This window comes from Perognathus longimembris, chromosome 15 (genome assembly GCF_023159225.1).
Source record: "Perognathus longimembris pacificus isolate PPM17 chromosome 15, ASM2315922v1, whole genome shotgun sequence".
Lineage (NCBI taxonomy): Eukaryota > Metazoa > Chordata > Mammalia > Rodentia > Heteromyidae > Perognathus > Perognathus longimembris.
In genome coordinates, this window is record NC_063175.1 from 51,802,018 (window position 1) to 51,828,287 (window position 26,270).

Sequence of the window (26,270 nt, forward strand, 5' to 3'; positions counted from 1 at the left end):
TATTCACTCCTCTCATATGACAGAGCAAAATGGTGGCTTGGCTGTCTGTATAAAGTGAAAGTATAAACTCTTTTTTTCTGCCTTTTCCTGAATCCCTACAGTACCCTGAAGACACACATGATACCTTTGGTGCTGGATACTGTCTAGTAATTTTGGCTTTACACTCAGTTATCCTGTTCTTTATGCAGCTCAGGTATGTACAGGTGGGTTTGGGGGGGATAAAATTGCTTGGTACCCACAAGGAAGATTTATATCCCATTCTTATTCTAAGCAACACAGTTATTGCTCCTATGAAATCAAATAAGTTCTAACCATTTTACACACAAATCCCATGTGAGGCGCCAGTTTTATCGTGACAGACTCCATGTAGCTCTGTTAAGGTACCCCTTCAATAAGCACCTCAGACACATTCTATCCTGAGCCATTGGTGATTTTTTTTTTGGTAACTTGAATTGAGGCAACCCAAACCAGAGCATTTGTTGCTCCATTGTCAGAGCAGCATATATTTTCTTGTCACCTAGTCACAATGTAAGGGGAAGATGGGAAGAGGGACAAGAGCTGACATTAAGGTCCTATGAATTATTAGAAATACATTCTCACTCTCTAGTGTGTCAAATTCAGTCAGACTCTTTCACTCTCTTCTCTAAATTTCCATAAAGATGGAATGGTAGAATATGGAAGATTGAGGACTCAATTTATCACCCCATTCCATTCTCTATGTCCACCTATGTTTGTTATATTCTAAGCCTCGTCCTCTAAGTGGGTCCTGACAGTTGCATTACTTGCTCTGTAGATGCCCAGTGCAAGCAATAACATCCTTCCTGTCAGGCTCTGACAGCCTCAGAATCTCTGCAACTGTTTCCCAAGATGGAATGAAGCATTTCCCATGCCCAGACAGTGATGACCACTTGACCAATGGAAACATTAGGTGTTCATCACCAGACTGACCAGAAAGTGCCACAGTCCAGAGCCCAATGAGAATATACTAGGGAACAATCTAGAAAACTTTCTTGAATATGTTTCCCGTATCTTGAACTGAAGTTACTTCCTAAGTGCTTATTAGTAATCTCTCAATCTGGAGATTGCTTGATCCCTGACTTGCTTTATTAGTTTGCTAGTGCTACCATTAAAAAATATAAAAAATGAGAGGTTACATATATTTTCTTCAGTTTCTAATGCCAGAGGAGAAGCTGAAATTTCTTGTAGGGTTGATTTCTCCTGAGATTTCTCCCCTAAGGTGGCAGCCATCTTTTGTGTTTCTTCCCACAGTGTTCATCTCCCTTTGTGATCCAAATTTCTTCTTCATATAAATACTTAAGTAAATTTATATTATGGCCAGATCTTGTTTAACTGCAATTGTTTTTTAAAGGCTCCAGCTCCCAAACCTTCCTACTATAAGGAACTGAGCCTTAAGCTGAAACACATGAGCTTAGAGGGCACAACATTTTGACTACTATCATTGATGAATGTGTTCCTTGTTGATATACATTGAATATACATGATGAAAACCATATTTTAAGAGTTCTCATCTAATTTTTTTGCAAAGAATAAGAAGGAGATGAGGTTTTATATTATTAGTTAGCTAAAAAAAATCCTTTGACATTTCAGACTTTTCAGCATAAGACATGAAACACTTGAGTCAGAGAGAAAGGATATAATTAAAACGAGTAGCAGAGACAAAGCAGCAGCAATATTGTGGTGACAGTTCTTCACACATGAGTTCTCAGAACAGACATAAAGTATCCAGAATGATGTCTGCCCATGAAGTAGTTTGTATTATAAAGGTGGAAAATTCAGCTTTGAGGAACCAACATTCTTCTTACCAAACAGAATGATAAGCATTATAGCCATTTTTTTTCTCTTGAATGGAGATACAATTCTTCATTTAGACAGAAGTATACATAAAAATAGACTTGGACATATATTTTGGAAATAAAAAGTTATCTCTACTTATAGGACTTGTGTAACTATGAATGACTCATGAATAACTGTGTTATAATAGATATTTTTTGAAAAAACAATTTGAACTTAAGCAGGACAATGTCCCAATTGTTTTTAAAGAAAATAATAAACAGCTACCGAGAGATAGCTAAGATCAAGGTAAGTGAAAAATATAAGACTGTCAAATGCCAATTGTCTAAAAAGATTGTTTATATTTCCCCTTAAAAACATTGTCTTTGTATGAAACATTGTATTTTCTGTATGAACATTTTAGCAAAATACAATGTTTGAAATTTTACCAAGGAGAGGCATTCGCTAAATAAAGTTTGTAATGACTTATTGAACAAATATAAACCAAAAAAGCTATGAAAGAAGAGAAAATGTAAACTTTCAATTAAGAATCTTTGTTTATAAAATATGTAGAAGTAGTGATAAAATTCATTTCCTTAAAGTGTTTATTTTACTTCAATTCATCTGTTGAAAAATAGATCCTAATCACAGTTAGGAACTGCTGATGATACCTAGTGATGAGACAAAAACAATTTTATTTAAAAAATGTGGTTTTTGTACTTAAAAGGCAAAGCTGATGTTATACAAATCAGCTTGAAAATACAGTATGAGGGGATCATTCTGCGCATGGGAATTGACAAGAACAGTTGCTCAGTCTTAAGAGAAAATGAAATTTTAGAATTCATGAGTCAACTAAGAGCATTTTGAGGGACTTCAAAATATCCCTGAAGTTGACAAATGATTGTATCCTGACAGTTTCTAACACAATGCATTAATGTTCATATACATGTGTGCACACATTTATAAAATTGTACCTGTCAATGACAACATATCTTGGTATGTGTATGTAGCTCAGTGGCAGAACACTTTCCTAGAATGTAAAAAGTCTTGCTTTAAATCTTCAGCAACACATAACTAAAACAAAACCTAAAACAAATAGTTGAACAAATAATGTTTCTTTTGTGTTAAAACTTACATGTTATCAAAGGACTCGGGGATAAGCGAAGCATGATAATAAAGGACATAAAAGAATCAAATTCTTGTCTAATGTTTTTTTTTAGTAGCAATCACAGAAACATACTAATAATGTTGAAAATCTGTGGAATAGCACGGATGAAATCACATGATCCTTTCTCTAGGGCTTTGCATTCCAGAAGCACAAGGTGCTCTCTTTGCTTTCCTTAGTCCTCATTACCTTCCATCCTCTCTTATTACATCCTTCCTCCTCATTACAGTTCCATGTGCCCTTGAAACCACTTAGTGGAATGAATGAGATTGTGTGGAAACATATGGATATCAGATGGGAGGAATTTAAGGTGCATTTAAAGAGGAACCCAGGGTTTCCAAATTGCAATGCATTTTTTATTTGACACTTCCTTGGGGCCTATATATTTGCTTGCAAAGGACTTAACAATCTGATTAATGGTACTATAAATAAATCAATGGCTTGTGTCTGGATCCCCAGAATCAAATTTATGTGCAAAGAATTTGTTAAGAATGACTCTCGGTAAAGCCCAGTAAGGGCACAGGGTATAGCAGGATGGGAATATGACGATGCCAATGAAAGATGAATTTGCACCAACCTTCAGCCTCTGGCTGATCTGTCAAGAGGGCTTTGCAGTGGAAATGATCCTCAAGCTGTGCCACTGAGGTTAGAGCCAAAGCAATATGATTTCCTATTTTGGTGGTTGTTAGTGGAGGGTATGACGTTGGAGACATGAAGATGGAGAATGAGTACACACTGAAACATTTCTAGTTCTCTGTATACAAATCAGCTAGATAGCTTTAATACTCTACAGTGCTCCATGTAGGACCCCAGGAATGAGTCATTAGTAGTACAAGCTGGGAAGTGGTGCTGTGACTCTAAGTGGTAGAGCACAATCCTTATGCTGAAGAGCTCAGGGACAGCATCCAGGCCCTAGACTTCAAGCCCTGGGATCAACAACAACAACAAAAAAAGAGGCACAAGCTAAGCTGACACTGGTACACAAAGCCTTGTGCTCACTAGACAGTAGCTCACATGCCCCAGTGCCTCAGCCTTTTTATTTTTTGTATTTTTAATGTATAGTTTAGTTTGGTTTTATGTTTGACCACAGATTTTGATCCTCCTATCTGTAGCCTCCTGGGTGCCAGGAGTACTTTCTGTGTGGGGACCTGCCACAAAGAATCCTATCTAAGTTCTCTCAAAATCCAGTCACACTTCCAGTTACTGAACGGAACTGAATGGGAATATAAAAAGACACCATGGTGATCTTCTTAGTAATGGACTTGTTTTTGTTTTCTCTCTCTCTTAACTATAAAGTGTGTGTGTGTGTGTGTGTGTGTGTGTGTGTGTGTGTGTGTGTGTGTATGTTTGCTTGCTAGGTTCTTAAACTCAGGGCCTGTGTGGGGAGCTTCCTTTCTTCCTTTGCTCTACCACTCTACAACTTGAGCGCCATTTTGGGCTTCTTTATGGGCTCTCATTGGAGACAAAGGGCTGGCTTTGAGCTGCAGTCCTCAGGTCTCCATCTCTTAAATAGCTAGGATTACATGCATGAGCCACCAAAGCCCAGCTTTAAAGTGATTATTTTATAAAGGTACATTTGAGACACTATGCTCACACATGTGCAGTTATTAAGATCTTGGAGAGGGGTACACACTGAAAGGATAATAGTTGAAATAGAAAATAAAATCATTTCTGGAAAATCTGTTGATCCCTGAATGAATTGCTGCCTTTGGGGGCAGGAAAAGATCAGTGTAATTAGATTTCTCAGTGGTCCTGGTTTTGTTCTACTTGATGCTAAGGCCTAGCAAGTTGCTCATGGGGCACTAGCCATAGCAAGAACTGTTGAGGGATTTTGGCAAGTACGGAGCCTTTCAAATCACCTGCTCATAAAACTGCATCAGTATTCTCAAGGGAAGTTCTGCTTAAATATTTGCTAACTATAAACCTGAAAAGACACAAAACCATCACCCTTTGTACACTTGCTAGGATCTTAGAGGATTTCTGCGGAGGGATTCAGATTTTCACTCAATAAATTAGCTCTGGATATTTTTCTTTTATTTAAAAGGTATCTGTAAGTAGTTTTGGAATGCAATTTTCAATTAACAAAACAGTTTCGGAGTTCAATGTATCTTCATCTATGTCACCACATTAAAGAGGCTCACCCATCCTTCTCCAACCCATCCTTTCCCTCATCTTCTCTACTTTGTAGGATATTCATTAGAGTCTTCTTCTCTTTATTGGCCCTAGGTTTAGAAAGAGAGAATACCACTACATTTCACTGGAGTGGCTGATTTTAACCACTGCCTCATTGGAGACCTGATTTGATTATCTTTGCCCCATTTCTATAACCCTACCTGCTATCTAGATGCATATCCATATATATTTGCAAAGTTCTATACTATTTACAAACTCATAATTTTAATGTCTGTTATGTAGAAGGTTTTTATAGATAATCCATACCTTGTACTATTGAATTCGTAAAAGAGTAACACGGTGCTCTCATCACACGTGCCAGCTGCAATATTGCTATTGCTTAGTGAGCTGGCTCTGAAGGGACATCTTTGGCATGGGAATTTGGCTGTTCTACTTACCAAACATGGGCAAATCATATGACATCATTTTATCCAGTTTCCTTAGCAGAAAAAATAAGAGTTAAAAATAGCATCTACCTAGAAGGTTTGACACATTTAATGAATTGCAAATAATTGCCTTGCATTACAGTGTTTTTATGTAATTGAGCTATTTTATGTATTTTAACTGTGATTGCCTATGTTTACATATTTTATATAATGACATACAAATTGTTTTCTACATATATGGTTATATACTAGATTTCTTAAAATCAATCCCACTTATTGTAGCATGAGAAATGCATTTCATAAAAGTGTTTAATTTACAACTAATAAATACAAAAGTTGGTTGAATCTTAACCTATGCCATGCTGTAATATAAATTCTGTTAATATAAATTATAAATAAAAGTGTTATCATAATGTTTAGGTCTATTTCAAATCCTCTTTTTACTTTTTACCCTCCTTTCTACAGAGAGAAAATTAAGCAATAATAATGTCTATGACCTCTTTTTGTCTGTCTCTCAATTATATATTTAATATATAGTCATATTTACAAAGTATCAAGTCAGAGTTTCATATAATCTCATAAAAGAAACTCTCAGAGTATTTAGCATACAAATGAAAATAACACCTGCTAATTTAAAATTTGATGTTGATGTATGCCAGCAAGTCTGTTTTTAGGTGTATTTTCACAGACTTTTTAAGTGAATATTGACTTATGAAAAGCACATAGTATTAAATTCAGTGGCCTACAATTTATTAAAGTTTATACAAATACAAGAGTTGTACATGTTTATATGTATGTATCTATCATCCATGAGTGTTTATATACTTTAAACTACGAAGATATTTAAGCTGACAAAGGCAGAATTTCTAATATTCAGCAAACTGACAAGGAATTATTATAAGCAGATCAAATTAACTTATATGTTACAATTAACTTATATGTTACTTATATGTTACAGTGCAACCACATCAATAATTATGGACTATTAGTAGAGAAAAAATAAATTACTACTGAAAATGATAGTAGAGTAAAGCATTTTGACATTAATGATAATAGAATCATCAGATAACCTATTTACAAATTAGGTTATTGTAGTCATCTATATTATACATTTTCTCTTGATTTTAAAATATCTAATATTGCCATAAATTTTCTAAAGTTCAATAGACTCAGTATTATTTTTTATGATATTCCCTAGTCAAATTATAGTAGCAAATAATGAGAAAATACAGGATATATGATTTAGTGATGATAATTTCTTGAAAGTTCACTCTAGCCCCAGGTAATAATTTCTTACATACATAGATTTTTCAAACCACATCAAAATACGACTTTTGGTAACTCTGAAATTAAGCAAATAATAATTAGCAAGATTCAATCTTTACTTAGCTTGTTGTTCCTTTATGTTGTACAGAATAAATAAAACCTTACCTCTCAGTTAAAGTAAATATAATTGATATTTGTTTTTAAAACATGATTTAAGTTTTTTTAAAAAAGCTTCATTTTTCTCCAGTATGTGATTCCCATAATTGGGAAGTAAAGCTGCCTGTTAAGAACACCTAGCAACAATCTTTAGATGGGGTATACATGCCTGTGTTTTAGTATGCTGTCGGCTGTCAGTCAGCTGCTCAGTCTGAGAATAGCCACCATCAGTGTGTCCCTGCTTGACTAAGTTCTTGACCACACTTGACCATGGCAAGGATCACTTACAAGTTCCCTACCTGCCAACCTCCAACAGAGGTCTGACAAGTTTACTGAGGAGAAACAGATTTGCTTTCTGCTAGGTTTTGAAGGAAGCAGCAGATATGTAAAGCTTTGATGCTCAAAAAAATATTTTGAATCTTCTATTTAAAGTTCTCATTTGGGACATTTCCTCTCTGAAGGTCAAAAATTGAACTCTGAGTGGAACTGGTAATTGTCCTTCAAGAACCATTCATGTACATCCAGATAGATCAAATAAAGACCCAAGTGAAGGCCTAGAGAGATTTTTGAAAGTGTATCGTGAGTTTATTTCTTTAGTACATTATACAAGGTAGGAAAAGTCTCAATCCATATCAGGACAACATTTCCAGAGTTGGAGGTCGCCATTCCAAGAAGATCTGCCTCATTTAGACTCTTCCCTATTCAGAATGGAGAATTAGAAATTGCTATCTTGACAGATTTCACACAATGACCTTGGATGACCTTCAATGTAGCAGTCACATAATAGCATTCTCAGTATACACACAAAAATGGTCTGAGAAATACTTTACAGTTATCTTCAGTCTGTAGTGCCAAAACATTTATATTACGAAAGTTACTGTGTATAGTTTGCATTCATTATTCATGAATTTATTTGGGATGGTGTTTCTGTAAGAACTGCATATTTATAATTTACCTTGAAAATATTCTACCAGTGTTTTCCCTTCATCATTTGCAACTGCTGCAGAGACTACTGAATATATCACAAATCTAGAAGGAAGCAAAAACTTTAAGTACCTATTATTTTGTTACAAAACAACTGTCAAGGAAGCAAAAGGAAAGGTCTATTATGAATAAAGCAAGCAGGGAAAGTATAAAAAAAAAGGGGGGGTCAGCAACTTCACAATATAGCTCAGTAGAACTTCAAGGGCTATTGAATTGTCATTTCTAACCTGCAGAAAGACAAAACAGATGAAGGCATTTAGTTGCTTTTTGAAACTCATGGGAAGGAAATTCTGTATCTTTAATAAAGAGTTTGGTTCCTGACCTCATGAACCTAGTCTTGCAATTGAACCAGTGATTAATTTTAACCCTCAAATTTTCCCTCCGTATGTGAAGTCTTAATGAAATGGTCCATGGTCACAAAGAAGAAGCACTGTGTATGCAAATTCTTGCCACATTAGGATGAAATTTCATTCCACAGTATCACAGGGAAGAATCACATGTTCTCTTTTTGAAGAAAATTACATTTCCAATGTTCTCTACTGAATTTTAGAGATTGGCGTGGTTACATAATGAAAAAAGTTTCTAACTTCTGATGATACATATATGTATATATATATATACATAAACATATGGTTTACATGACATAAATAATATGGAGAAAAATGGTATCAGCTTTCTAGATATCACTAGATACTATCTAAACAATAAATAATATTTAAACACATGGATATATGAAGGCATTCAACCTTTACATGGCAAATATAACATTCAACAATAAGTTGCTACATCTATTTCTTATATCATTAATTACCATTTCCTGGATGTTTATATGTTATATTATTGCATAATTAAATATTTGTTTATGCTTAAGAAAATGAAGTGGGGAAAAGTCAGTAACAAAATAGCCCACTCTCCCAATGCAATCCTTCTGCTGGTGCATGCTAAGGTCTTGTGTCCTATATTTCTTCAGTTCTCATCATGCTGTACAAGTCCTGCTATTTACACAATAAAGACACTAAAACTGGACATTCTGGATTTGAAATACGCATCTCCCCCTCTCCTTTTATACTTGAAAAACATTTTAAAATATCTTGTGCCGTTTGTGTTATTCTTTTTTCTCTCTCAAGCTCTAGTTAGCACAAGTATACTTTTATACCTGGTGTTTATTAATTTTACAATTGTTATGATCTTTTTCTTTTTCTTTTTCTTTTTTTTTTTTTTTTTTTTTTTTTGGCCAGTCCTGAGGCTTGGCCTCAGGGCCTGAGCACTGTCCCTGGCTTCTTTTTTTTGCTCAAGGCTAGCACTCTGCCACTTGAGCCACAGTGTCACTTCTGGACATTTTCTGTATATGTGGTGCTGGGGAATTTAACCCAGGGCTTCATGCATATGAGCCAGGCACTCTTGCCACGAGGCCATATTCCCAGCCCTGTTATGATCTTTAAGTAGTTGCGGAAAGGAGTGGCCATTCAACAACACAATGCATCTTGATTCCTAATTTCGGTTCAGCTGCCTTCCGGTATCCTACTGCCCACTGCTTCTTCCCCCCTCCCAGCGCGGGTGCCAGGCTGTCCGCCCCACGCAGGCCGTGCGCGACAGATGTGTGGGAAGTCACAACTCTGAAATGGGCATTCATTCTCTGGCGAATAGAAGGCAGGGTTTACAAATAATTTGCCCGCTTGACGCTTTTTATGTGTATTTTTTTTTTCTCCTTGTAGAATAAAGCACTTGAAAGGCAATTCTGAAGGGACAAATCCCAGAACCTGGATAATCTCCACGGATAGGCCTTTATTGGTGACGAGACAATAGGTACATTTCAAATCTCTCCAGAGATGGGATCGCCTCCATTTGCACAGGAATATGATCGGGAAGTACGCCAGATAGTTCAGCCAGCCCAGACACAGAACTGGAAAAAAAACATACAAAGTATCTCTTGTCATATAGCTTCGGTAGTAACATATAACAAATAATATTGTCATTGTAGGTTTTGGAGTCTATACTTCTATATTAATGGATGGAGTTATGTTTAATTGTTTATATTACATATGGCAAAACGGTTAATATATACATATCAATTAGATATAATAACATTTGTAGTTAACGCACAATATATAGGAAAAAAGACATAATATACTAGTTTTTTTAAGAAACAAGATATTAATGTTTGCTTATTAAAATACATTATTTTAATGAGGTATTCATTCTGTCGATATAATTTTTAATTAAAAAAAATCTCATTAAAATTACAGCAAGGACTATATTCTGGTAAACATTTAATCCTTTAAAAGCAGCCCTAAAGCCTATTTCAATTTCTACATGAAAACAAGTAAGACGCTGCTTGCAAAAAAGCATTCACGGAGAAAGGTAAGCATCATTTAAGATTGATTTCCAAAAATATGATTCTTAAAGTATAGTGTAAGAAATTGTCATTGTGATTAATCATGAAAATAATTGAGCTTGCTTAATGCAATGTTTATATTTTTGAAATATCAAAACTAAATTATCTCTATTGCATATATACTTTTAATTTAAGAATTGTTCATATTTTTATTCTTCTTTATTAATGATAAGAATATATTGCTATTTCTCTTCCTCTAATGACATAGCTGATCTGTTTGTGATCAGAACACTGTAGGATATGTTTAATTAAAATAAACAAATATATTGGTTGCAATCTGTGGAACATGTTTGAAATCATAGAAAGAGATAATTGTTTCTCATATTCTAGGATTGTGAAACAAGTTGCTTAAAATGTGAAGGTTACTTTTCTTGAGTTGGAAACTCTTTGCCATTACACCTGTGAATTCATTCATTTAATTTTTGTGTGGTTTCTTCCTTTTGATTGTTTAAAAATGGACAAGTTTTAATTTTCTACTGTTACCATGAGAAAAATAGGCCCAGCATCATATCATTTTGGAAAGAGAAGTAAAGTGATGCAGTACAAAGAGAAGAAGAAAAACAAACAAACAAACATTAACGTCATTTTAAGAAGCTTAATTAAAAATTATACTGGTGTGTTTTCCCTATAAAAGTAAAAATTTGCCTATAAGAATAAAATTATAATATGAATGCAACTTGTAGAGAATGACCAGTAGTGTGGACCCTTATGACAATTATCCAATCTCAAGTATAAGCAGGTTATAAATGAAAGATAAATGAAAATATCAAAAAGCAATAGAAACAGCTTCAGAAAGCCAAAATTTGGGGAATTTGGACAGTCTTAGGTGGTGCATCTATGTAAAATTGGCAAGAAAAAATATCAGTGTGATGTTGTTTATTGTGGGGCCTTTGGCTGATGTCAGAGTTTCACATCATATTTTCTTCATGAATAAATTTAGTCTTCAGACATTTATTTTAAAAAAAACAATTCAGACAATTTTGGAAGAGATGAACTTAGAAATGTCACAAGATCCTGTTTTATCCCAGTCTTGTTCTCAGTAATATACATAAAAAGAAATAAACATACATTAATATGCAACTGTATATCTATTTATTTATCTATGTTATATGGTAAAGAAAATACTTCTCTAGAAAATCCATAATTGTAGCATTATTCCAACACTAAATTTACAAAAAATTGCTCACACAAACCTCATGTGAAATCCAAATATATATTAACAGATAATGCACCATGCACCATACATTGCAACCAACTGAGTTTTAAAAGAATTCAAAGCTAACTACTAAAATGGACAGATCAAAGAAAAAATACCTCTTTTTCTCATGTCAGTACATAAGAAAATTTACAGGAAGCTCTTTAAATACTTTCTTGGAAAAAATACTATTCCAAAATGACTTAGAGAAAAATCTTTTAATTTAAAAAAGATGATATTGTCCAAATAATAGGAGCTGAAATCAGACTGGATGTTACATACCGAATGTACTGTAATGAGTACTAGACTAGAATAAAGGAAAGAATGTGCTGGCCAGTGCAGTGAAAAAAATAGGTAGATAGATAAAAATAAGTAAATAAATCCTATTTGCAAATAAAGAAATGATATCCTATATTATTTCCCTAAACTCATAGTTTCAGTAAGCTTAGTAGATATTTTTTCTTTACACTGTCTCATCCCCTTTTTTGAGTTTTCACCTTATGTCAGAAGACTCAATATTTACATCCAAAGCACAATTTATGAAATAAAATAACAACAAATGTGAACTTATGAATACTGTGTATAAGACCATTTCATCACAAAAACAATGCTAAGGGAAGCTTCTTTGAACTGTACCTTATGAGAATTTTCTGGCATAAGATTGCATATAAGATACATAAAGAATTGTATAGCCCAGCGGTGAAAATACAATATAATTATAAAACATAAAAACAAGTATGTGAGCTGTTTTACCAAAACAGATACAAGATAAAAAATAAGCATGCATCCAGAGACTCACTATCAATTATAATTAGGAAGAAGCAATTCTAGACTTCTCTAAATGCTCTGCAGAAATCATAGCACTGAATACAGTGCCACTTAATTAGTATTCACAAAAATTTACAATATGAATGCCAAACTTTATATGCAATACAATAGACAGTTTGACAGTTTCTTATAAATTTTAACACATGCTTATAATACAACCCAGCAATTTCCCTCAAGAGAAACAGAAACTTATGTTTGTACAAAAGTCTATAAGCAAATATTTATAGATATTTTATAATCACCACACTCTAGAAACAACCCAGATGTCTTTCAAAAAGTGAATGGATAAACACACTATAATGCGTGCATACAATAAAATACTACTGAAAAAAATTCAAATCTCTGTTTATTCACACAGTCACACAGCTGAATATTAAGCACATTCTGCTTGGAAGAATAACCTGATGAATGGCTAAGGACTTATGTATCGTTCTTCCCTAGCACAAGACATGCAGACCCAATATTATATATTTTCCATGATTTCACTTGAATTATATTTTCAAAGTGCAAAAGTGTGAGGGCAGGAAACAGATAAGTTATTCCTGGGGTTCTCGTGCGTGGAAGGGAATTGAGGCCAGCCCATCAGAGCAGGACAACAGGTAAGAGTTTGCAATGGTTCCATTAAGAAACCAAAGATAGGTGATCCTGAGCTACTCTTTGATTTGCTGAATTTTGCTTCAATCTGTGAACTGTGGTTTAAGTAAAGTTTAAGAAGCAGTGAATCATGGTGATGATGAGAAATGGATTTCTAGCCATAAATAATACACTGATTAATAATATATTGTAGCGGTGAACTTAAAAAAATAAAGAAGAATAAAGAAATACTTCAGAGAAAGAATAGGGACAGAAAGACTCTCTGACAAATTCTGAGTTGATTTTTCTTTTTTTTTTGGTCAGGTGTAAGGCTTGAACTCAGGGCCTGGGCATTATCCCTGAACCTCTTTGTGCTTAATGCTAGCACCCTACCACTTGAACCAGAGCGCCACTTCCATTTTTTGGCTGGTCAATTGGAGATAAGAGTCTCACAGACTTTCCTGCCAGGGCTGGCTTTGAACCATAGCCCTCAGATCTCAGCCTCCTAAGTAGCTAGGATTACAGGCAAGAAACACTAGCACCTGGCTATGATCTCCTATTTTTTAAAAGGGAAAACAGTTGGACATCAAAACCTAAATTATTCTTTTAAATTGAATTCTAAACTCTAGCTCTGTAGTTGATGTGCTCATTGGCTGGCGCTCTACCAACTCAGCACGACTTCTACCTGACTTAATTATATTTCTTGTGAAAATAATGTATTTTCATACTTAGATGAAGCCTTCTTGTGGTTGCAATAGTGGAAAATTTCAGAGCTGTTTCTGCAATCATTTTAGTATTCTTATAAAAGTCCCTGTGGGCAATGTTCAGAAATGTTGAAATCCGATTTTTGACAGTGATATTCTGAGATTTAAAAAATCTCAATAATGACCACAAACTCAGATTGAAGTAATTTTGTAGCCTAAAATATGAACTCAAACTCATATAATTGATTTTCTTTTTTTTTTCTGGTCAGTCGTGGGGCTTGAACTCTTGACCTGGGTTCTGTGAACTCTTGAGCTCAAGGCTAGGACTCTACCACTTTTTTTCATTCTAAAGAATTCTAAAAGTAGATTAGCTAGATATTCATGAAGCCTTACTTTTAGGAATAATTAGTTAAAATTGGGTTTATTTATAATGTCAATATTCTTATTGCTTATAATAAGTAAAATTGAATCTCCTATTTCAAAGATATTATTGGTGCTATGGTACTAGTAGTGATTGGTTAGAAGTTTTCTCAGAATCTGCTGGACATAACACAAAAAGATTACATTTCAATCATACATACAGCAGGAAAAAAGTTTCCTGATATTATTTTTTTGCATAAACTTCATTTTAATTACTTAAACGAAAATAGAGATTCCATTTAAACCATCTGGATAGAATACAAAAAATTTCTAATAGTATTTTTCTGGGTAAACTATGTTTTGAAAACTAAATGCAAATAGAGACTTGTAGAAAAAATATTTTCCATTATCTTCAAAGTGGCAAGGCCTTGCTTGACTCTCGGCATGTTGCTTTTTTTTTTTGGCCCGTCCTGGGCCTTGACTCAGGGCCTAAGCACTGTCCCTGGCTTCTTCCTGCTCAAGGCTAGCACTCTGCCACTTGAGCCACAGCGCCGCTTCTGGCCGTTTTCTGTATATGTGGTGCTGGGGAATCGAACCTAGGGCCTCGGGTATACCTAAGCAGGCACTCTTGCCACTAGGCTATATCCCCAGCCCCGGCATGTTGCTTTTAATCCACTAGGATTCCATGGTGACATCTGTGTCTTTGCTTGAATGACTTGGTTCAGACAATGACTTCCAGTGATTCGCTCAGAATCATAACAACAATGTGATATGGTTAGAGAGTTTGGGTGGCAGAGTGGAAGGTGACCTGTAAAGGTGCTAGAGATGGAGAATTGCCAGAAAGGCAATTATTCATGTTTAGGTGGCACTGATGAAAACAGAGCATCAAAGCTTGGGTGAGTTCTAGTTGGCCATAGTGTACCATCACCAACATCAGGGAGGCGATTCCGAGTCTCTCTGCCTAATATCCCCCTGCACTCTGCTTTTGCCGATTGGCAGATTTTCATCTATATCTTTTGCCTGGAATAAAGCAAAAATAACAAGTATAATAGCTTTCAGTTAAATCAAAATGCAGGAACTTATTAAAAAGGAAAGTGGTTTTGAGAGCTTCCTGAGCTAGGAGTTGTTACCCCAAAAGGTTGTTGGTTTAGACTGCTTAATTTTGAAGTTGCAACAATATTCCTCTTATAAAATATTGATATTGTATTTAAAACATCTTTGTTCCACAGCAAGTAATCCTTTGATAACTTACACACAGCTAAATTTTGTAAAAGTTCATATATCAAAATTTTATTTAAATATTAATGAAGGAGGGCTCAATAGCTATGTGCATATGATCATATAAAATGATGCTTATTGAAATGAACTCCAAGAAATGGAAACCGGACATTTTTTGTTTTACTGTGTGCAATCTTTTCTCCCCTTTTTGCTTTATTTATCTTTGTCACTGTTTTTGATTTCGGTACGCTTTGTCTTGTATTTAAGTTTATCTGATTTGGTGAGAGGAAGAGGAAGCAAAGATATGGTAGGACAAAGGGTGAACCAACTCAGCAGTGATATTCAATAGACAATAAGTTGGATGTGAACTACCTAATTTTTGTTGGAGGAAGGTTGAAAGGGGAGAACCTGGAAGAAAATGAGGAGTGACAGTGTTCAAAAGGAAATGTCCTCATGACCTGGCTTACATAATTGTAACCCATCTGTGCACCATTGCTAAAATAAAATTAGAGCTGAAGGAGGAAGCCGAAAAGAAATGAACTGATGGTTAGTTGAATTATAAACTGTGATCGTGAAAAGCCAAATTTTATTTGGAAAAGTGGAGAAAAATATAGAAAACAATTTTGCTTCCATACTTTTACTTATAATAAAAATCTTCAAACAATTGCAAGTGGGTTTGCATAGTTGTTTCTTGAAATGAAATCACTGAAACTGATTAGTTATTCAAAAAATTAAGAGAGAATGTGAGAAAATTGCAAATCAACATGGTCATGACAATAGCTCAATAAATATTACAATTTAATATTTAAATGCACATATGTGCAAATGTAAAAATATGTGTATCTATTCATGTACATCATTTTCTATATAATATAATTAAGAAAATCTTGAAGAACTCCTTAACTTTCTTTGTGAATTTCCTTTTCATCATTTTATGAATAGGATTTCTTCAAAGGTACTAAGTATTGAGTATTCAGTCATTAATTATTCCATACCTACATAATTATTTATAAACTATACTATAAAATAAGCATATAATTCAATTCCACTTACTTTACATACTAGATATAATTGCATATGGAAAATATCACTATGGTGGTAGAAATAAAGGAAACAAGAAAAACTACTATTTAAAAACATCACTAAATAAAGTTAGATGAACTATGAAAGAAAAACTATAAGTAGAAATGATAATCAAATTGTTCTTCTTTTGTAGGCCGTTAGCTCCTTGATCAATCACATCGTAAGAGAGTAATCTTTAAAAGCTTCTTCAGTAATGAGGTGCTCTTCCTGGTGATAATTAAAACTGAAGCCACTGATGTAACTTAACATTGGGGAGTTTTATTTAATAAATGCATTTTATCTTGACTCCTTTATCCTTATTTTTAGACAAATGAACTATTTTTTTTCTTTGTTGCGTAGCTTTGAGGATAAAATGCAGAGTCATATACATACTGCAAGACCTCTACCAAGGGCTCCACCCAACCCCTAAATGCAGTCTGAAAGCTCAGGATAATATCTTTATTTTCGGGATTATTTTATTGGATTTGAGGGAAGGAACTCAAATTATATATTGCAATTTTAACCAAACTCATTTTTTTCTTATAAGTGTCACCTCTTCACATAAAGAACACGGTAAACCTATTGTTGAGATGCATAACTAAATCTGAGAACTAAATTATTCTTTGCTGCAAGATAAGCCAATAGACTTCTTAAGGTTTAATATAATGAGTTCACAAATGGAAGGAAATATAAACCAATTTCTCACAACATACTTAACTGAATGCCTTAATACTGCCTTAATTGTGTTTATCCAATTGTCCTTTGGTTTATTATTAATCTCTTGCTACTTTCCACAGCCAGTGATTAATATAATCCAATTCAAGGGCACTTGTAGCAAGCACAGCAATTAGATATGCAGTGGCCTGGGCTATAATTGAGCAGAGAAAATGTTTTAGGCTGTTTTTATAAAAAAAAAAAAAACAATAGCCAAAAAACTCCAATCCTGACTGTTGCCAGATAATGTTGGTAGTGGCATGTTAATTAAGTGTTTATGGAGCACCTCTTTGAACGTGACATTTATACTGTGCACTCTTTCCTTGTGCAAATAAGTAATGAGTCATTTCCAGATCTCAAAGTGGCCTGGCTTCAATGGGAAGTTGAAAGTAGACTCTACTTGGATGCCCAGCTGAATTTCAAAAGTACCAGAAACAAGGAGGGCACAGAATTTTGCAAGACATGAGCACACCATTGTGCTATACAAGATGGATGAAGTTCGTGAAGGTGTGGCACTGGAGTGCGTGTTAATGAGCAGGTGACAGGTGCCGAGGGAGATAGAAGACACTTGTATGCCAGGTCCTTTGGAATGCATGAAGAGAAAATTGAGGTTTGGCAATGTTTCAGAGAGGACTCATGTGAGTTTTAATTAGACCTTATCTATGAAGCTTAGTGAGCACATAGCCAGACTGTAGAAGATTAAATGCCAAGCAAGGTGTTAATACTTTATTTAAAATTCACATACAATACAAAGTAAAGAATAAACAGATTATCCTTTCTTCACCAATATTAGTATACAAGTGTTCCTTAAAGACCATAACCATAAAGAGAGAAAAAAAAACCCTAGAAAAACAGAAAGCAATTTTGGATGGAAAAAAAATCAGTGCATATTTATTAGGAGTGAAGCTGTCTGTATCTAATTATTCAGATATCTGTGTAAATTTTATTTGAAAAATACTTTGCGTTTTTTTACTATGAATACCAGAAACTTTTCTTTCTTTCGGTTTAGAAATGATTTATGTAACTCGATGTCAAAAGGTGTGCAAATTCTGAGATTCAGTTATCCCCTTCTCCAATATCTTAAAATATTTATGTTATTGCTTGAAGGACTCTGAGTTAAGGGAATCAGCTGATGACAGCCAACCACATGTAGAACAGAAAGAATCAAAGGCCTCCAGGTCTTAAGGTCTAAAAATACCACAGCCAAGTCCACTATTTACTCTGATGAGCATATGAATGGACAGAGCAGAGGCAAGGAGCAAGGAGCAAACATTGTCAAGTTTGCTCAGTTCATCTCTCTGTCCCTCACCAAGAACAAGGACCAAATGGAGAGTTCCATTTTGAACTAACTGAAATAATGTATACAAAAAGATTAAGATTTTGCCTATGTTTCTAATAGTAGAACTTGTGTCACTTTGAAATAATGTGCACTGATTGTGCACCTTGGATTATGTGTGTGCACTTTGCAGTATGGCATTTTTTTCTCATTTCAAAGTGTTCAGTGTCAATTTTTTGTTTGCCAGTATGGGGCTTGAACTCAGGGCCTGAGCACTGTCCCTAGCTTTGTTTTGCTCAAGGCTAGCACTCTACCACTTGAGCCACAGCACCACTTCCGGCTTCTTCTGTGTATGTGGTGCTGAGGAATCAAACCCGGGGCTTCATGCATGCTAGGCAAGCATTCTACCACTAGTCCATATTCCCAGCCCTAGTGTCAGTTTTAAAATAGTAAGTGTGGTGCAGAATAATCGCAAAGGTCTTTGAAGTTGGATGCTGTGTGTCTCAGCACACATTCCTTATATTCTGAGTAAGGTGAAGAGGGTGGAGAATTTATCCTTGCTATGGAAGTAGTCACCATTTGTTAACCCATGCTGAAGGTTCCATGTTTAACAATGTTGACTGTTTTCCTCTGGACTGCAAATGAGTTCCAAGGCTCAGAAAGCAACTCAGTAGCAGAGCATTTGCCTGGTATGACCAAGGCCCATGTTCTGGTCCTAGCAGTGAAGATAAAATGTGTCACTGCACTCTTATTACATGCTGCTTGTTATTAATTAGGTAATACAATTACTATCAATTTTCACTTTGATAGCGTGTTCATATATTGGCTTTAACTTTCAAAATAAGCCCAATATGATCATAATTGCTTTCAAAATAATCATATAACACCAATTGATACAATATGAGCAATACTGTCACTTAGAGGTAGGAGCTACCAAAGCTCTCTATCTAGTATCCTCCTGGATTCAGCCTTTGGCAAATTTGCTATTTTCCATCCATTTGTTTTCCCTGGAATAAATCAAAAGGAAAATAAGAACTTACCGTGAAATCAAGCTTTAGAAATTATTTTTTCAACATCTCAAGTATGGATTGTTTGATATTGATTTGAACCTGAGTTAAATAATATCATCTTCCTCTAAAATCTCTACCTTGAGACACCTTAATGCATGCAATTCAGAGACAACGCCAAAGAGAAAAAAAGTTAGGGGAGCTTACGTTTTTGTTCACTGTGGGAAGCAGGAAGATAAGAGAGACAGGAATTGGACAGGATATTAGCATGAGAGCATAAGAAGAATGAGGGAAAACACCTAAGGAGTCAGACAGCATACACACAGAGGAAGCAGAGACCAAGGAAGAAGCTAGAGATTGCCCATACAAAAGGCAAAAGTACAGAAAAACTTAGGAAAACTTGGATCTAGTGAAGAAAACAATGAAGAACTGATCAGGAACACAAGTAGCCTATGAAACAGGAGAAAATAATAAATATCAGACAGGTTATCAGGGGTAGGGCTAACAAGATGAATGAAGATGAATATGGTCAATGAAGATCATTTCCACGTATGAAAATAGAGCAACAAAATCTTTTGAAATTTATTTAGGGAGTGGATAAGAGAATAGCAAGTGAAGGACGAAAATAAAAGAATTGCATTATATTATATATATATGTATATACATGTATACATATATACATATATGTATATATCTCATATATATATATATGAGTGGAAATATCTCAATGAAAACCATCCTCCTGTGTAACTAATGTATGCTCATAAATAATAGGATTGAAAACAACCTGCCAACAACCAAAACATAAGAAGTAAAATATCAACTGATAATAAAAGATAAAAGACAATGGAAATGGGGTGAAAATAACAGTGAAAGTAAAGCAGTTAGAGGGTGGCTAACAAGGACACTCTCCTGGAGAAATACACTAATTTTAAAGGAAAAGGAACAGTAGAACAATGGAGTGTCAATGAGTTTAAAGATAAAGAGACACATTGGTATGTCTCATAAAGAAGGCCACACATCTGTGCCATTAAACATTACTTAGTTGATATATCAAAGATAATTGAATCAATAAAACCAGTTCCAGCATTTTATAATGGATAAGAGAACTTAGAGACTATATTCATTCATAATTACCTGAAAAACAAAAGACAGCTATGTTGAGGACATAGGTGGCCTATTAATTAGTACTAGAATGTTAAAAATACGTCAATTTGCTTTTCTTTCCATGTGCTCATAAAAAGATAAGTGAATAACAACTGGGAAACATTTACTTAAATCTTAATATTCACTATATTAGATGAATACTTCCTCTTCTCTTGGCCAGTGAGATGAGCTCGTGGGAAATAAAAAGAAATGACAGTTTTAACCCACCTTTGCCAATAGAAATACTGCAAAAAAAGGTGGATATTAAATCCAATTTATTCGAATCATACGAAGCCATGACACGAAGCTTTATTTTATTTTTTAGAAGTGCATTAGCTGTGATATTTCTAACATTTTCCATTATTTTGCTAACAGCTGTGCTCTTTTGGATTCTGTAAGAATATATCAGATAAACAGACATGGTGGATGAAACAACAGGTACTTGAGAAACGCAAGGCCTAGGTGCTGGCTGCTGAAGGCTGCTTCCGCTGCTGCTGTAGGGTTCTTTCTGGCTTCCAGACAGCAGCTGTGTAAAGGGAAAGCTCTGGGGGCAGTCGAAGGGCAACAGCTCTATCATGGTGCCTCTAACCACACACAAGCTTACCGACACCTAAATTACCTTCCAATAATCCATCTGTAAATACCACACTAGCAGTGAGAGCTGAGGATTATGAAACCCCGGAGAACACATGCATTCACTACCTAGTGACAGAGGAAAGGATTTCAGATGAGATGGACCTGTGGGGTTACCCGCCAGATCTGCTGTCAAGAGCACCAGTCACGGCCGCCACAGTGCATCCCCTAGCGGTGCGGGGGAAGCAGGGTGAAATTTTATAAGGATGCTCAAAGGAAACCAAAGTATGAGCAACTTTGTATTGTGTATCTTCCTTTGTGCTTTCTCCCATCTTTAATCCCTTCATTTTCCATTTTGCTTGCTTTACCCTGGCACTAGCTGCTATGTCTTATGGCTAACTATTCTATAAACAACTATTTTTTAAAGAAATCACCTATGTACTTAATAAATATACCCAGGGTTTTATAAACACCTATGAGACGACAGATGGGAACAAAAGCACGGAAAGAAAAAAAAATGATGAAATCGAGTCACGAAGAAAAGGGAAAGATAGTGGGAGGAAAAGAGGAGAGAGGGGAGAGAAATAATTGGATAAGACACTTTAAATAATTTGATTTGAATCAAAACTTGATAGCTCTGCCAAAAATAATTTGGAAGTGATACTGTTCTCCATATTGAGCAGCCCCCATAGGGCACTGGGTGTCACTTTGAATATTTGTATTTTTTAAAAGAACAGAATAAAGAGTCTCCAATATAAATAACTATGGAGCAAGATGCTAAGATTTAAGCATATATGGAAGGAAATTATATTTAAACTGGAGAAATTAGCTCTGATGACTAAAGATAACTCCCTTTCCAGAGCTATGAAAACACTGGTCTTCTTTTCACAGCTCAGCTTCCTGAAAGTTATATATCTCAACTACTCAATGACCCATAATAGATAGTATCATGTAAAATATACCCATAATATATTAATTTATTAAAATGGTGCCCTAATTCAAGCCACTCATCCTAAATACTATTTCACACAGGATTTCTGAATAGGAGACTTCCAAATGAAGAGGAAAAAAATGAAATTGAGTTCAGAAATACAAAACTGTTTCTCTTTTATTTCACAAATCCTTGTTTCAATCCCAATCCTATACCGATGCTGGGGATAAACATAGTACTGGCAACAAGGAGGAGAGCCGGAGTGCCATTAGTGCAGGGAGTTCTATTACCTGGAAATAATGTGGTGGTAAAGGGAGAGACACATGCGATTCCGTGTGGCTTGGGATAATCCGCAAAGACTAGGCTTTCCTGGGTGTGAGAATTATAATGAATATGGAAATCTGTAAAACAGTGCACGACAAGGGAGGTAGGGCTCCTCCCGTGCTTGATTTTCAGTCAAATAAGAAATCACAGTTGGACAAAGAGGATTATCATAAAAGGTTGGGGAGCTTAGGAACCCTTGGAACAAAGATTCTGCCCATCCTAAGGAAGAGTTTCAGGATGGACAATTAGGAAATTGTAGCAGCAGAGAGTGAATCTGAGGAGACAACACAACCATTATAGATTCTGGAGGAAATATTCTGTACTTACTAGAATGAGCTTTAGTGTAGCAAGTCACTCTATTAGTGAAATAAAACATTAACAATCAACTATGTTTTGTGTGGCTATTTCGACTTTTAATGTTATCCAAAGTCAGTATATTGAGGCTAGATGATCAGATAGTGGGGAAAAATGGGAGAGTAAAAATGCTGTGAACTAGGGAAGGAAAGCAGATGAATTAAGCTTAAAGGTATTCAAACTCTCACCTCCCTTTTTCTCTCATTGCTTTGTGGACACAGTGAGATGTCTCCATGCTCCCCACCCTCTATAAGCAATGAGCCCAGTGACCATGGGAAACTATAATACAAAATAATAAGTATTTCTTCTTCATAACTGAGGTATTTTGTGATAACTTCAGGAATCTGACTAACACACTCTGGCATAATCTTCCCTTACAAGTGGAAATAACAGCTCACCAATCGGTATAATTCACTCAGAAGATTTGATATATTTGGTCTACGATTGAAACTTAGTCAAAGGCAACTTTTCAAAGCTCAAGCATTTACTCTAATAATTCAGTTAGAGAATGTTTATGAACTCAATGTTATATAAATCTTAAGGAATTTCAACCAAGTAGTTATTGTTTGGCATATGTGTGTAGGATTGTGAGTATGCATATGTGTTTTTAATCATCATAAAAATAAAAGACTCAGAATGAGAGGAAAGTATTCTCAGAGGCAAGTCTTCAAAGATAGTTGGGCTTTAGAGTTTATCAATTAGATACCAAATACTGAATACAAAATGCCTTCCCTTGTTGTCTGCCCAGTTTCTAACACGTGTAAAGCAAAGATCTTAAGCACAAAAGAACTCCTTTTTGTTATGATAATAATATGAGTTAATGTTTGCATAACCTACTTTTGTTTGAGCTAACATTGTTAATTGTTCAGTACTAAGTAGTGAGACTTTCTGAAGTTGCATTGGGCAAATGGATGCTAGTCAAAATTATGTTTCAATCCACTCATTGTAATTTCTAAAAGGAAGAATTGGTAGAATGCCCAAGCTTGTGAAGGAGTTGTAAAGCAGCAGGCTCACAGCTGTACTAGGGGTTATTGTTGTCTAATATTAGTATACATAATAAGAAATTATATTCTAGGGTCAGGAGGAGGACGGATCCATTCTTTTCCAATCTTTCTTTTTAGTGGCAATGTTGTTTGCATACAGAGAGCAATAAGAGAACATTTCATATAAGGTTTTCTAAAGTCACAGAATTGATGGTCGAAAGAGGATCTTTTGATGAGAAAAAATAAAAATGGAAGAATAAAGTTAGCCTCTAATAAAATAATCTGTAATGTTTAAACATTCCATATTTGCAGTCTTAGACCTTGACTTTGTAATCCATTAGTGTTACTAAATATTCTTATTTTGTATTTCTTTTATTATTATGTGTTCTGAAATGTGTTGCAAAGATGTGTGTTAACATCACATTAAAAAGAAATTAAGCCATCATCAGATAATTTTAAAAGATTCTTATATCATTGGGAATAGCGATATGATAGATCTTTATCAGAAAGCATTTTCAAATCTCTTATGGAAATGAATGATTTGTGCCTATAATTGTTCAGAGAAATGAAGTAAAAGTCAAGGCTATGGTACAAGTTTGTAGTACTTAGGAAGATGAGACCATGAGGATATTGATTTGGGAATTATTCAGCACTCATTTTGATCTTATTGCTAAACTATTGCAAATTGAGCTGACTGTAGAACAGAAATGAACTTGACTGGACTGCATTGGCGCATACATTTGATAAGCACATGAGATTTGAGTGAGTATACTCTCACAGATGAGGAAGTAATGTTGCTGCAATATTTATTGAAAGCAATTGCTGTAAATGAAGTGGGGCTCAAGATGTGTTTAGTTTTTGTTTACATTGATCATTTTTCTGTCTAGTCATTAGCCATCTATCTCTAGTACAAGAATATCAGCCTATAGGTTTATCAAATTGTCTTTAAAGTTGATAAGACAAGGAATAAATCAGTGTGATCAAAGATGAATATTTGGTATTTTGAGTTCATCACAAAACAAGACCACTGGGTGCTTGTGGCTAACACAAATATTCCAAGCTACTTGGGAAGCAGAGATTAAGTCTATAGCTTAAGGTCAACTTGGTGCAAACTTACACAAGACTTCATCTCATCCAATAGCTCGCTGGGTGCATTGGTGCTTGCCTACCATTCCAGGTTCATGGGAATCTCAGAACCCAAGGTTCATCATTCCAGGCCAGTCTGGGTGGAAGGTAGCAAAACTCCACAGGCAAAGCTGGGCAGAATGGGCTATGCGTGTCTTTGCAGATACATTATAATCAAGAATAGGAGGAAAAACAATCCAAAGGCTAAGGATGTAGATCAAGTACTGAAATGTCTGCCTAAGAAGCACAAAGCCCTGAGCTCATAGCCCTAGCATACTCACACTCAGAAATATAAAAATTAAGAAGATAAAATAGAACTAAAACATAAGAACTATTTGTGACTCGTGAATAGAAATCTTTTTGAAAAGCAACAACACAACAGAACATTAAAAGCTTAAAATGGTTTTCTGTACAGTATCTCTATTTGCTGATATGAACATAAGGGTGCATATATATATACATATATATGAATTCAGATATACATTTTCATTTATTTCTTTGATTGAAAAATATAATCAGGCACAATGCAGAATAATGTGTTTTCACTTAATAGTATTTGATAGGCATAATTTCAGTTATGTGAATAAGTAATATGAAAAAAATTTTCTTCTCCAGTTTTTACATGAGATAATATATTGCTCAATACCAATAACCATAACCTCTTGTTATTGAGCAGAGTTGCCGAGATGATGTGGAATCCTTAGGATATGTCTTGATGTATTTCAATAGAACCAGTCTGCCATGGCAAGGACTAAAGGCTGCAACAAAGAAACAAAAATATGAAAAGATTAGTGAAAAGAAGATGTCCACTCCTGTTGAAGTTTTGTGTCAGGGGTTTCCTGCAGAATTTGCCATGTACTTACACTATTGTCGTGAGCTGCGCTTTGAGGAAGCCCCAGATGAAATGTACCCGAGGCAGCTATTTCGCATCCTTTTCAGGACCCTGAACCACCAATATGACTACACTTTGATTGGACAATGTTAAAGCAGAAAGCGGCCCAGCAGGCCCAGACCCCCACAGGTTTCTAAGCATGAATTCCTCAGAGCAGAAGCAGCAGAGCAGATGATCGGAGCAGCAATTGTTTCTCCCCAAATCTAGAAATTTTAGTTCATATGTACACTAGCCAATGGTTGTGCACAACCATTTGCTTGGTGTAAAGAACTTAATGTCAGTATAAACTGGCTCCGGGCAGCATGGGTGAGGCTATGTCCTGAGTTGTAGCCAATGTAATTGTGAATGTTAACTGAGATAGGAAAACATGGTGTCTGGTTTTCTATTGCATTTTTTCAAATGGAAAAGTTAACTAAATGGTTGACACACACAAATTGGTGGAGAAATTGTGCATGTGCCAATTTTTTTTAAACCTTTCATTTTGACTATACTGCTTTGAGATCTCACTTCAGAAGAACGGCATGAACAGTCTTCAGCCACAGTTGTGATGGTTGTAAATGCTCACAATGTGCATTCTTGGGCTGTCCATCCCCAGGGTTTGCAAGTTGTTCATTTAAAACATTCTTTAAATGGTTGGCTTCTTGTTTGCAAGCCAGCTGACATGGTAGCAACCAAAGATTCCAGTGTTTG

At 35.1% G+C, this 26,270-nt stretch overlaps 1 long non-coding RNA gene across 1 annotated transcript; it reads right to left on the minus strand.

Moving 5' to 3' along the window:
* Positions 1-4,441: 4,441 nt before the first annotated feature.
* On the minus strand, positions 4,442-25,569 carry LOC125364219. The gene is made up of 3 exons (XR_007213447.1): positions 25,441-25,569; positions 13,951-13,961; positions 4,442-4,452 (listed from the first exon to the last, which is right to left on the minus strand). It is a non-coding gene; the product is annotated as an uncharacterized LOC125364219 (long non-coding RNA).
* Between the last annotated feature and the right edge of the window lie 701 nt (positions 25,570-26,270).